This window comes from Salmo trutta, unplaced genomic scaffold (genome assembly GCF_901001165.1).
Source record: "Salmo trutta unplaced genomic scaffold, fSalTru1.1, whole genome shotgun sequence".
Classification (NCBI taxonomy): Eukaryota; Metazoa; Chordata; class Actinopteri; order Salmoniformes; family Salmonidae; genus Salmo; species Salmo trutta.
Genome location: NW_021822911.1, coordinates 11,508,187 through 11,520,027, shown reverse-complemented (window position 1 = coordinate 11,520,027; position 11,841 = coordinate 11,508,187). Strand labels below are relative to the sequence as shown.

The 11,841-nt window shown below is 43.7% G+C and overlaps 1 long non-coding RNA gene across 4 annotated transcripts; it reads left to right on the top strand.

The window, feature by feature from the left end:
- Positions 1-7,256: 7,256 nt before the first annotated feature.
- On the top strand, positions 7,257-10,853 carry LOC115186331 (uncharacterized). 4 transcript variants are annotated; one of them, XR_003875699.1, is made up of 5 exons: positions 7,257-7,345; positions 8,230-8,367; positions 8,636-8,881; positions 9,048-9,755; positions 10,020-10,853. It is a non-coding gene; the product is annotated as an uncharacterized LOC115186331 (long non-coding RNA). The 4 variants fall into 4 exon arrangements; XR_003875697.1 differs by having other exon boundaries at positions 8,636-8,949; XR_003875696.1 differs by having other exon boundaries at positions 8,636-9,755.
- Positions 10,854-11,841: the final 988 nt, after the last annotated feature.

Sequence of the window (11,841 nt, the reverse complement as noted above, 5' to 3'; positions counted from 1 at the left end):
GCAACTCAATCCTGGGCCTAACATCACCGAGCCAGCGATACTCACTGCAGTGGATGGCCTCGTCCAATTATCGTCGCCGCTGCGGAAGTGGGGGAGTGCTATGGTCTCATGGTTTCTCTCGACTCTTCAAACATACACAAGTCGCCATATGCGATCCCTGACTTTGCTTCTGGTACGCAAGCTGTTTTAATTAGTTCCCCGCATCCAGTGCAAGCGGGAGGGATTGTTAATTGCGCTACCGAACTGCCCCTATTCAAAACAAAACAAAACGGCCTAAACCCAGCCGTCAGAAAACACAGAAAATCTAACTTTTTTCAATGTGTCAATCACACTATCTGAGCAGCTAACCGATCGCTGCAGCTGTACATAGTCCATGTGTAAATAGTCCACCCAATCTACCTACCTCTTCCCCATATTATTTATATTTACTTTGCTGCTCTTTTGCACACCAGTATCACTACTTACACACCATCATCTGCTCATCATCATCTGCTCATCTATCACTCCAGTGTTAATCTGCTTAACTGTAATTACTTTGCTACTACGGCCTATTTATTGCCATACCTCCTCATGCCATTTGCACACACTGTACAAAGACTTTTTTTTTCTATTGTGTTATTGACTGTACGCTTGTTTATTCCATGTAACTCTGTGTTGTCGTGTCTGTCGCACTGCTTTGCTTAATCTTGGCCAGGTCGCAGTTGTAAATGAGAACTTGTTCTGAACTAGCTTACCTGGTTAAATAAAGGTGAAATAATAAAAAAACTAAAAAACTCTTAAGTCATCTGGGAGCCATGAGCTAAGCCCAAGGGACTACCAGGGGGGCACTTGAACATTCGTAGTGTCGTTCCAAAAAGTGATCAAATTCAACATCTTCTCACAGACTCCAACCTTGACTTCCTCTGCCTTTCAGATACATGGCTCCATAAAAACTCTCCATATGCTGCTTTGATTGTGCCTGGCTACAATGTTTTCAGGAGAGACAGGATTGAAGGAAGAGGAGGGGGTCTGATGATTTACATTAAAGAACATATCCGATGTAAACAAATTGAGTGGTCATGTGATAATGAACTAGAATGTATTGGCCTGAACGTTACACTGTCTCCCCAAATGTCTTTTACCCTTATTGGAATGTATAGACCACCTTCCCCCAAAAGTGTGTTTTTTGATCAGTTTAATAACATGCTTAGGGAATGTGATTTTGGGAACGAGGTCATCTTAATGGGAGATTTTAATATTAATTATGAAGACAAGTCTTGTAGGAAAACCCTCAAATGGATCACTAATACCTTTGACCTTACACAACTAGTTAAAGGGCCAACCAGGGTGACTTGTTGCTCTAAAACACAGATTGATTTGGTGTTCAGTAATACACCAGAGAGAGTGACGAAATCATTCAATATGGTTACTGGGCTGTCTGATCATAAGCTGACACTTATAGCCAGAAAGCTTTCTAAGAGCAGGTTTACCCTCTCTACTGTTAGAAAGACGGATCAACTAAGAATTCCTAAGAGTGAATTAAACTATTTTGAAATCACAATTAAGGGAATTAACTGGAATGATCTCTTGTCCTATACAGATGTGGAAGCTGATAGTCAGGTTTTTCTATCCACAATCCAGACTACAATAAATGGTTTCCTAAAGAAAATCAAATCCAAACCTGGCCAAAAGAGCACTCTAGCTTGGCTAAATGGAGAAATCTGTAAATTGATGAAAGAACGAGATTATGCTCTAAAAACAGCCCTAAAATCCAAATTAGAGCATGACAGACGTAGGTTTACCATGTTGAGAAATAAGGTGATGAAAGAAATCAGACAGGCCAAGGCAAACTTTTTTATTAACATAATTGGTGAAGCAAAGGGAAATTCTAAATTGATCTGGGAGAATCTAAAAAAGTTAACAGGGAAAGACCATAGTAACACTGCAAAAAGACTAGAAATCCTGGTGAATAACAATCTAACACAGGATGCAGTCGAAATAGCAATAGCCTTCAATTCCTACTTTATTGACTCTGCCAGGGTACTGACACAGAACCCTTCCACTGGTTTCTTGGGCTCAGTGCTAGTAAATGATGCTCAACCTGTCTTCATCATAAGGGAGGTTTCTGAGTCAAAGGTGAACAAGGTGATTAGCTCACTAAAGAACTCTAAAGCCAAAGATGTTTTTGGGCTGGACTCTACCATTCTTAAAAACTACAAAGAGTCACTCATTGGCCCCATTACTAAGGTCACCAACACATCTATTGGTCTGGGGGTGTTTCCAAGGGTATGGAAGTCGGCCATAATAACGGCTATCTTTAAATCGGGCAACCCTGCTGACGTGAGTAACTACAGGCTCATTAGTATACTACCTGTGGTGTCGAAGGTTGTTGAAAAGTGTGTAGCAGAACAACTGATTGCCCACCTCAACAACAGCCTCTTCACATTACACTCCATGCAGTTTGGCTTCAGAGCGAAACACTCCACAGAAACGGCCGACTGCTTTCTTCTGGAAAATGTGAAGTCCAAGATGGACAAAGGGGGCGTTATTGGGGCTGTGTTTCTGGACCTAAGGAAGGCTTTTGATACTGTTAACCATGAGATTCTCGCCACAAAATTGTCCAAGTTCAACTTTTCCCCCCGATGCCTTGAGATGGATGAAATTATACTTTGAAGGCAGAACTCAGTGTGTCAGAGTGAGCAGTGAGCTGTCGCCCACTCTTAGCTATGATGTGGGTGTGCCCCAAGGGTCAATACTGGGGTCCCTCCTGTTCAGCCTGTAAATTAATGATCTGCCTTCTGTCTGTACTGGGTCTGAAGTTCAAATGTATGCAGACGATACAGTGATATATGTGCATGCAAAGAGCAAACAACAAGCTGCACAAGAACTCACAACTGTAATGGTCCAAGTTACAAAGTGGCTCAGTGACTCGTGTTTGCATCTCAATGTGAAAAAAGCTGTCTGCATGTTCTTCACAAAGAGGGCAACAGATGCTACTGAGCCAGATGTCTATGTGTCAGGGGAGAAGCTCCAGGTGGTGAGCTCCTGAGTTGGGAAAATCTTGTGCAATACACTGACGCATGTCTTGTATTCAAGATCCTAAATGGCCTGGCTCCCCCTCCACTCCTTATTTTTGTTAAACAGAAAACCCAAACATATGGCAGCAGATCCACAAGGTCTGCCATGAGAGGTGAATGTATAGTTCCCTTAAGGAAAAGCACCTTTAGTAAATCCGCTTTCTCTGTGAGAGCTTCCCATACCTGGAATACACTGCCATCAGACACACATAACTGCAACACCTATCACACTTTCACAAAAAACATGAAGACATGGCTAAAGGTCAATCATATTTGTGAACATAATCCCTAGCTGTGTATTGCCGCTTTCCATGTTGTCTGTAGCTTGTGAGGTGTGGAAACACTGTTGCTTTAATGGATTTTGTCTTGTTGCTTTTTCTTCTATGTTGCTCTGTCTGTATGCTATGTCTTGCTTGTCCTATGTTGCTCTGCGTGTGCTCACTGCTCAATGATTGTCTATTTGTAATTGTTTTTTAATAACCTGCCCAGGGACTGCGGTTGAAAATTAGCCGGCTGGCTAACTGGCTTAACTGAAACGTTGATAAATGTGCACTGTCCCTGTAAAAATAAAATAAACAGAAACCAACGTTGAGTTGAGGTGCAACCAAAAACTTGAATGATCATAGAAAAGGAAAAAGCGCAACTCTTGCTCACTATAAAAAATGCATTGCTTTATTCAAGCAAGGTTAAAAGATTAACGTTTCGGCCTAGTCTATGACGATATGCAAGTTGTGTTTGCCCAGGAAAAGGGAGACCCAGACTCACCCTGGTTCTTGAGGGTTGAAGACAGCGAAAAAGTATCATTAAGTAAATGGGACTTTTCAATTCTTGAATACAAATCTTTAATGAACATGAATTTAAATACAATTGACTTGAGGATCAGAGCAGGCAGGCTGACTGGCTAGCCCTGAAGGCCCTCTGCCTCTACCTCTGTGTGGTTCATCTCAACCAAGAGGTTGTGTGGGTTGTCTTTCTCTCTGTGGGTGTGAATCACTATGACCTCTCCCTCTGCCTGCCATTTGGCTGATCAGAAGCCTTCTGCTCTTTCTTGCTCACATGAACAGGAGGAATGGCCTCTGGGGTCAGGACGGGATAGGACGGGATAGGACACATCACAACACTGCTGCTCATTCATATTCAAACACACCTCAGAGTACGCATACAAATGTGGACGCCCCCCCCCCCACACACACAATGAGATTACCTGTACATATCAGAATCATATATTCCACAGCCACCTCTTCCCCCACATGTATTGGGGCCAGGGTCCGAAAGTCCAGGGCGAACTCCTGGGCGCTCCTCGTCCCCTGCCTCAAGTGGAAGAGACATTCACCCGCCGCTCTACCCTCGGGCGGGTGGTCGTGGTCCAGTGCTGCATCTCCTTCTAGCCACATGGCGTTAGCCCACTCCAGGGCTTTCCCCCGAGAGGCACGAGACGAGGGCGGACACCCTCTCACGTCCCGAAGGAGCCGGTACAGGTCCAGCTGCAGCAGGAAACCCTGGCAGCATGCCGCCGTCCCATCATACTCCCCGGGAACAGCGAGACGAATCCCACTGGGACCAGGTACAGGAGGGGCGAGTAGTGGCGACCCCTGTTGTGCTGGTGGAGGCGCTGGAGGGACTCCCTGTCTCTCCCAGCGGTCCATCGTCTGAACGACGCGGTCCATAACGGCGCCGAGATGGTGAAGCATCGCCGTGTGCTCTCGGACGCGCTCCTCGACCCCTACATCAGGGGTACCTGCTCCTGCTGACTCCATAAGGCAGGGTGTGGTATTCTGTCAGAGTGTGCAGTCAGGTGCAGGAGAGCAGAGATGAGTGAACAGGCACGCTTTATTAGGCAGAGGAAAACAGCCGGACGCAACTGCGTAACAACACTCCGGCCCAAGGAAAAAGCGAGCGCACAAATACACAAAATAGTGCAAAATACAAAAACCACGGGTTAACATAATACCCGGCGCAAAACTAGCCTGTAGCGTCACACACAAAACGAACTAACAATACCACACACAGACACGAGGGGACCTCAGGATAATATACACGTAGAGTAATGAGGGGATGTAAACCAGGTGTGTGGAAAAACAAGACAAAACAAATGGGAAATGAAAGGTGGAGCGGCGATGGCTTGAAGACCGGTGACGTCGACCACCGAACGCCGCCCGAACAAGAGGAACCGACTTCGGCAGGAGTCGTGACACCATGGGAAATAAAGAAATATAGTTTAAGTGAATTGGAAAGAGTAAGAATGAAAAACTAAAGAAAAGCTGTAAACGGCTGTCATCTGTGCTGACATGATTAAAAGTGAAGTAAACCTTACTTTTCGCGTTGTAGTTTATATGATAAGCTCATTGGAAGGGTAACAAATTTGAAGGCAGCGCTGAGATTTATTTTCATATGAGCACCAGCCCATATTCCTGGAACGGACAACGAGTGAGAGACATTGGGAGAGCAGCTAGCTAGCTAACGTTAGCAGGCTAACCACCTAACGGAGTGTAGCTATCTTGCCATTGCCTGCATTGTCGTTGTTGCCACATGAGCAGGACAATATGAGTCGAGAGAGGGAAATGTTGTTGGATGAAATCGAACAGAGTTTATGGACTTTAACTGAGGACAATTTACGGCACTTGTGTGTACGTTGTGGAATAGGAGGTGTAGATGACTGAAGTAAAAGGAAAGAGCCATCGCGCTTTGCGATGCAAATTGATGGAAGATTACTGTGAGAAGGAGGATTTAATGGAATCAGAGGATGAGGGAATGTCTTGGCTGCTTCAACTGAAAGGCGAAATCAAAGGAATGTCGGACTCTGAGGATACTGTGAAAGTCTGCCTACAAGTCCCAGCCAGTCGGCGACAGCGAACCCAGCGGAGAGACGGGAGCTGCGGCAGAACGAAAAGAAGAGGGAGGGGCTCCTCAGCCCAGCAGAGAAGTGGTCTCAGCTCCAGAAAGGCACCCACCACAGAGAGAGAATGGAGTGAGTATGTCCAGTTGGAAAGACTATAAAATTCATGGACAGATCGGAGATCAAAATCAAAAAGATAAGCTCAGCTTCAGCAGCCTAGAACATCATATTGAAAATGGACGGAGAAAAGGATACCATGAATTAGAAATCATAGAAGCAGTAATCAGAGCTGTGAGCCCAGGGCTTAAGATGAGGAGTTATCTGGGGGACACATATCTTGAGGACACATTATGCAGAGAGGGATGCTACTGAACTGTATCACAAGTTGACTAAAGCAACACTGCCTTGGACTTCCTAGTCCGAGTCTTTAACCTGAGACAGAAAGTGTTATCAGCCTCAGCTCGTGCCCAAGCAGGACTGAAATATGGCACAGTTAGTCAAGAGTCAATGCCTGCAGGCCATTGTTACAGGATTAACAAATGATAATGTCAGGGCAGAGATGAGAGTGCATCTCCAGAATATTAACACTAGTGATGAACTGTTGCTTGAGAAAATGCAAATTGCCCAGGGCAATGAAAGCGAACGCATGCAAAAGGCCAGGATTTCCCGTAAGTTCACACTCACACGAGTGAACGAAGTATAGAGTGAGGATAACTGGGATAGAGGAAAGGAATGTGAAGAGGCAGAGCCCTCACAGACCACAGTCCGAAAACAAAATAAATATATTGCTCAAAAAAATAAAGGGAACACTAACACAACACAATGTAACTCCAAGTCAATCACACTTCTGTGAAATCAAACTGTCCACTTAGGAAACAACACTGATTGAAAATAAATTTCACATGCTGTTGTGCAAATGGACAACAGGTGGACATTATAGGCAATAAGCAAGACACCCCCAATAAAGGAGTGGTTCTGCAGGTGGAGACCACAGATCACTTCTCAGTTCCCATGCTTCCTGGTTGATGTTTTGGTCACTTTTGAATGCTGGCGGTGCTTTCACTCTAGTGGTAGCATGAGACGGAGTCTACAACCCACACAAGTGGCTCAGGTAGTGCAGCTCATCCAGGATGGCACATCAATGCGAGCTGTGGCAAGAAGGTTTGCTGTGTCTATCAGCGTAGTGTCCAGAGCATGGAGGCGCTACCAGGAGACAGGCCAGTACATCAGGAGACGTGGAGGAGGCCGTAGGAGGGCAACAACCCAGCAGCAGGACCGCTACCTCCGCCTTTGTGCATAGAGGAGCACTGCCAGAGCCCTGCAAAATGACCTCCAGCAGGCCACAAATGTGCATGTGTCTGCTCAAACGGTCAGAAACAGCCCCCTGGCCTCAACAGGATAAGGATCAGAACTTTACTGAGCTAAACTGGGTCTGTTCTTTTTACTATTACAGGTATGTAACAGAACTTCCAAACGTTCAAATATATACACAATATGTAATAACATGCTATTTAACAACTCTGTCAAGGTATTATCACGTTAGGAAAGGTTTTGTTTTGGCTTTGTGTCGAACTGAGTGAGAGAAGAACGTGATTTACATTGAGTGAGAGTAAATGTTAGCTTGATGCTAGCTAAGGTAAAAAACGATTTACGAGTCACAGAGACTATGTTTACTGAGTAGCTTACTTGTACTGGATTTTGTCTAGGAGATTTTTTTATAAAGAATCCATTTGTTAGGGATTTCTGAGTTGGTTTTACATGTTATTGTTTTTTTGGTGTAAAATTGTGCTATCTAGCTGGTAAACTGGGCGAGCACGCTCAGTCTGGTGGACTTTTAGTGCATACAGTGAGAGAGAGACAATTTTCTGGAGGTGCCACTATCTTAAAGCTGAATGTATTGTTGTCAGTTTTCTATAGAGGTAGCGGTATATAGAAAAACATTCAGTTATGTTTTCATATATAGGTGTTTCTATTGTATGAATGTGAAATACATTGTGGTTTTCATGTGAAACCATACACTAAGACAGGGTTATTTGTGGAACATTTTTGAGTTGTGCTTTAGGTAAAGTGCATTTATGTTGTGTAATTTAAAATGTGCACTTGTTTGATGTGAATATTTTCAAAGTACTAACAAGAAAATAGACAATTGAACAAGAGGAAAAAAACATTCTTCAGAATAAAGAAAGCGCCAGAACTTTGCAGACGTAAACTTGTGTCCGTTCTTTTTACTTTTGCAGGCCACCTCAGCTACACATGCACTCTGTCTGCACACGCATCCACGCATGCACATACACACGGACAAACACACACTAATGTTCTGTCTCTTGTGTTTGTCAGCAGTTCATCGTGGCCCTGTCGTTCGCCTCCTTCACCAAAGCTCTGTCAGGGACCTACATGAAGTGTGCCATCACTCAGAGAGACACTTTGACCTGTCCAGCTCTCTCATCGGACTCATAGACTGCAGCTTTGAGATGGGTATCAACAATAACATTGAGTTGCTTGAGAATTCATGTAGTAAAAACTAGATACAGACGACAGTATGATCCGTTTTTCTTGTGGTTCAGAGTCTGCTCTCAATACTGTCCAGTTTTCTAGTTGTTCCTATTAACTGATTGATTGGCGTTTGTCCATGACTCTACTGTCAAAGCCCTAACATTGTTTTATGTGCTGCTATGTTGTTGCAGCCTAGTATCCAAACTGATATGTCATTTTTAGTCAAAATAAAAAATGCGCCTGGGTGCAGTTTCTTGTCCTCCTCGTTCCACTGTGAAAGGCCCGCACCAGCTCCGGTGTCCGAGGCGTCCACCTCTACCACAAAGGGACGAGTAGGATCAGGATGAACGAGGATGGGTCCGGAGTTGAAACGTCTCTTGAGCTCTATGAATGCCCTGTCAGCCTTGAGATTCCCGCAAAAACCTGCTTGAGTGTGGTGGGACAGGGCCGAATGTGTTCCGGAAGGGTTTTTGGAGAAGATCAGGATGTCGTCGAGGTAAACAAAGACGAACCCATTCAACATATCCCTAAGAGTGTCATTGATCAATGCTTGAAAAAATGCCGGTGAGTTCGATATTCCGAAGGTCATGACTAAATACTCAGTGACCACTAGGGGTGTTAAAGGCAGTTTTCCACTCATCTCCCTCCCTGATTCTCACCAGATTTTAAGCGTTGCGGAGGTCCAGTTTGGTGAAGAATTGGGCTCCTAGGGCCAACTCCAAGGTGGCGGACATCGGGTAGGGGGTAACGATTCTTGATCGTAATCCTTTTCAGCCCTCTGTAATCGATGCAAGGACTGAGGTTTGGGTCAGAGACAGAGAGACAAGGGATGCGTTTAGACAGGCAGCCCAATTATGATATTTTTTCCACTAATTGATCTTTTGACCAATCACATTACATATTTTCGCATCAGCTCTTTTTCAGAGCATATCTGATTGGTCAAAATACCAATTACTCAAAAAACTACTGAATTGGGCTGCCTGTCTTAACGAAGCCATAGAAACATGGACATGCTCCAACTGAAATGTTCCATCCTGTCAGTATTGATGTTGAATGGCATTAAATTCTATTTTTTTTTGTTTTCTCCCATCCCCTGTAGGTTTGTTGAACATGAGTGGAAATGAAACTCCAGCACACTGGCAGCACTAAAGACGTGTGAGTATAACTTTTCCAGGTGAGGTGAACCTGCCTGTGGGTGCGGTGGGGATATTCCTGGGAGGTCTACTGATGAAGAGGTATAAGCTTGGCGTTGTGTCTGGAGCCCAGCTGTCTTTCGTCACCTCCTTCATGGCCTACCACCTCCTCCTTCTGCAGTCTGGCGCTAAGTGTGACAACGTTAAGGTGGCTGGTCTGACCGTGTCCTACAACGGGTAAATATTACATCTGATTGGTTGGTTGGTTGGTTGGGGGGTGTGTGGGTTGATAAAAACAAAAGTTTTGATCAGTGGAATATGAGGGAGAGTTAGACCAAAACACACATGAGCCTCTTCCTGGGCTCCCTCTTGTGGGAATATACAGTATGGTTGTTACTGAGCCAGGATTCCTGGCTGTTTTGTCACTGTGCCTATGTCAATGATAGTTCAGACACAATTATTTAAACATCATTATTCCCAGCCATTTTCTCTGTCCCCCAGGTCCCCTGGTGTACGATGGCAGCCTGTTGTCAGAGTGTAACAGAGACTGCTCCTGCTTGGCTGGGGAGTGGGACCCTGTGTGTTCAGACAATGGCATCACCTACACCTCCCCCTGCCTCGCAGGCTGCTCCAGCTTTACAGGTTACGGCAAGAACACGGTACCAATACTATTAATGTACTGAGTGTACAACACATTCACAGGGATGCTGGCCCATGTTGACTCCAATGCTTCCCACAGTTGTGTCAAATTGTCTTTTGAGTGGTGAACCATTCTTCATACACACGGGAAACTGTTGAGCGTAAAAAACCCAGCAGCATTGCAGTTCTTGACACAAACTGGTACCCCTGGCACATACAACCATGCCCCGTTGAAAGGCATGTAAATATTTTGTCTTGCCCATTCACCCTTTAAATGGCACACATACACAATCCATGTCTCAATTGTCTCAAGCCTTACAATATTTTTTTAAACCTTTCTCCTCCTCTTTATCTATACTTATTTAAGTGGATTTAACTAGTGACATCCATAAGGGATTATAGCGTTAACCTGGATTCACCTGGTCAGCATATGTCATGGAAAGAGCAGGTGATCTTAATATTTTAACACTCAGTGTAACTCATTGGCACTGACATAAGTTATTTTCAACCATTAACTGGGGCCTTGTTGAGGCCTTATCTAAGTAAGTAATTGCTGATTGACAATAAAGTATTATTTTGATGTATGGGAAAAAATATGGTATGCAATTCCTATGTAGAGAAGGTTCTCTCTGGTAGTTGTTCAATATGATTTCAACTTATACAGGGCACTCTTTTTTACTTTTCTTTATTAACAAATATCATCAAACAAAAGAAGAATAGTCACATGCAAACAAGCGTACTAACAAACTATTTACATTGCCAGGAATCCTAAACAAACAAATCATATTCATTAAGACTACAAGTTTTAATTGCCTTTTTGTTTTTCATTACAGTTAGTGATGCCATATTGTTTAAACTCATTTATAAAGTGAAAAAAGTTAGGTTTTGAATTAGGCCATTGGCATTTGTGAATATGAAATGTACCTAGTATTATTAGCAGTTGAATTAAATATGCTACATCTTTATCCGTCAGAATTTCTGAAATAAATCATTATATCAAAACCATTAAATAGTACAACCGGCCCAATTTATTTTGTAACAAAATTCTGTATGTCAATCCAAAACATTCTGCTATAAATACAGGTAAAAAACAAATGCAAAAATGGTCTCCTTTTCCATTCCACAGAAATCACAGTTATATTCAATATTCAGCTTGTGTCACGCCCTGACCATAGAGAGCCCTCGGGGTTCTCTATGGTGTTTTAGGTCAGGGCGTGACTAGGGGGGTTTCTAGGTATTATATTTCTATGTTGGTGTGTGTATATGGTTCCCAATTGGAGGCAGCTGATAATCGTTACCTCTTATTGGGGATCATACTTAGTGTGTCCTTTTTGTCCCACCTGCGATGTGGGATATTGTTTTGTGTGAGTGCCTATGTGAGTGCCTATGAACCACACAGAGGTAGAGGCAGAGGGCCTTCAGGGCTAGCCAGTCAGCCTGCATGCTCTGATCCTCAAGTCAATTGTATTTAAATTCATGTTCATTAAAGATTTGTATTCAAGAATTGAAAAGTCCCATTTACTTAATGATACTTTTTCGCTGTCTTCAACCCTCAAGAACCAGGGTGAGTCTGGGTCTCCCTTTTCCTGGGCAAACACAACTTGCATATCGTCATAGACTAGGCCGAAACGTTAATCTTTTAACCTTGCTTGAATAAAGCAATGCATTTTTTATAGTGAGCAAG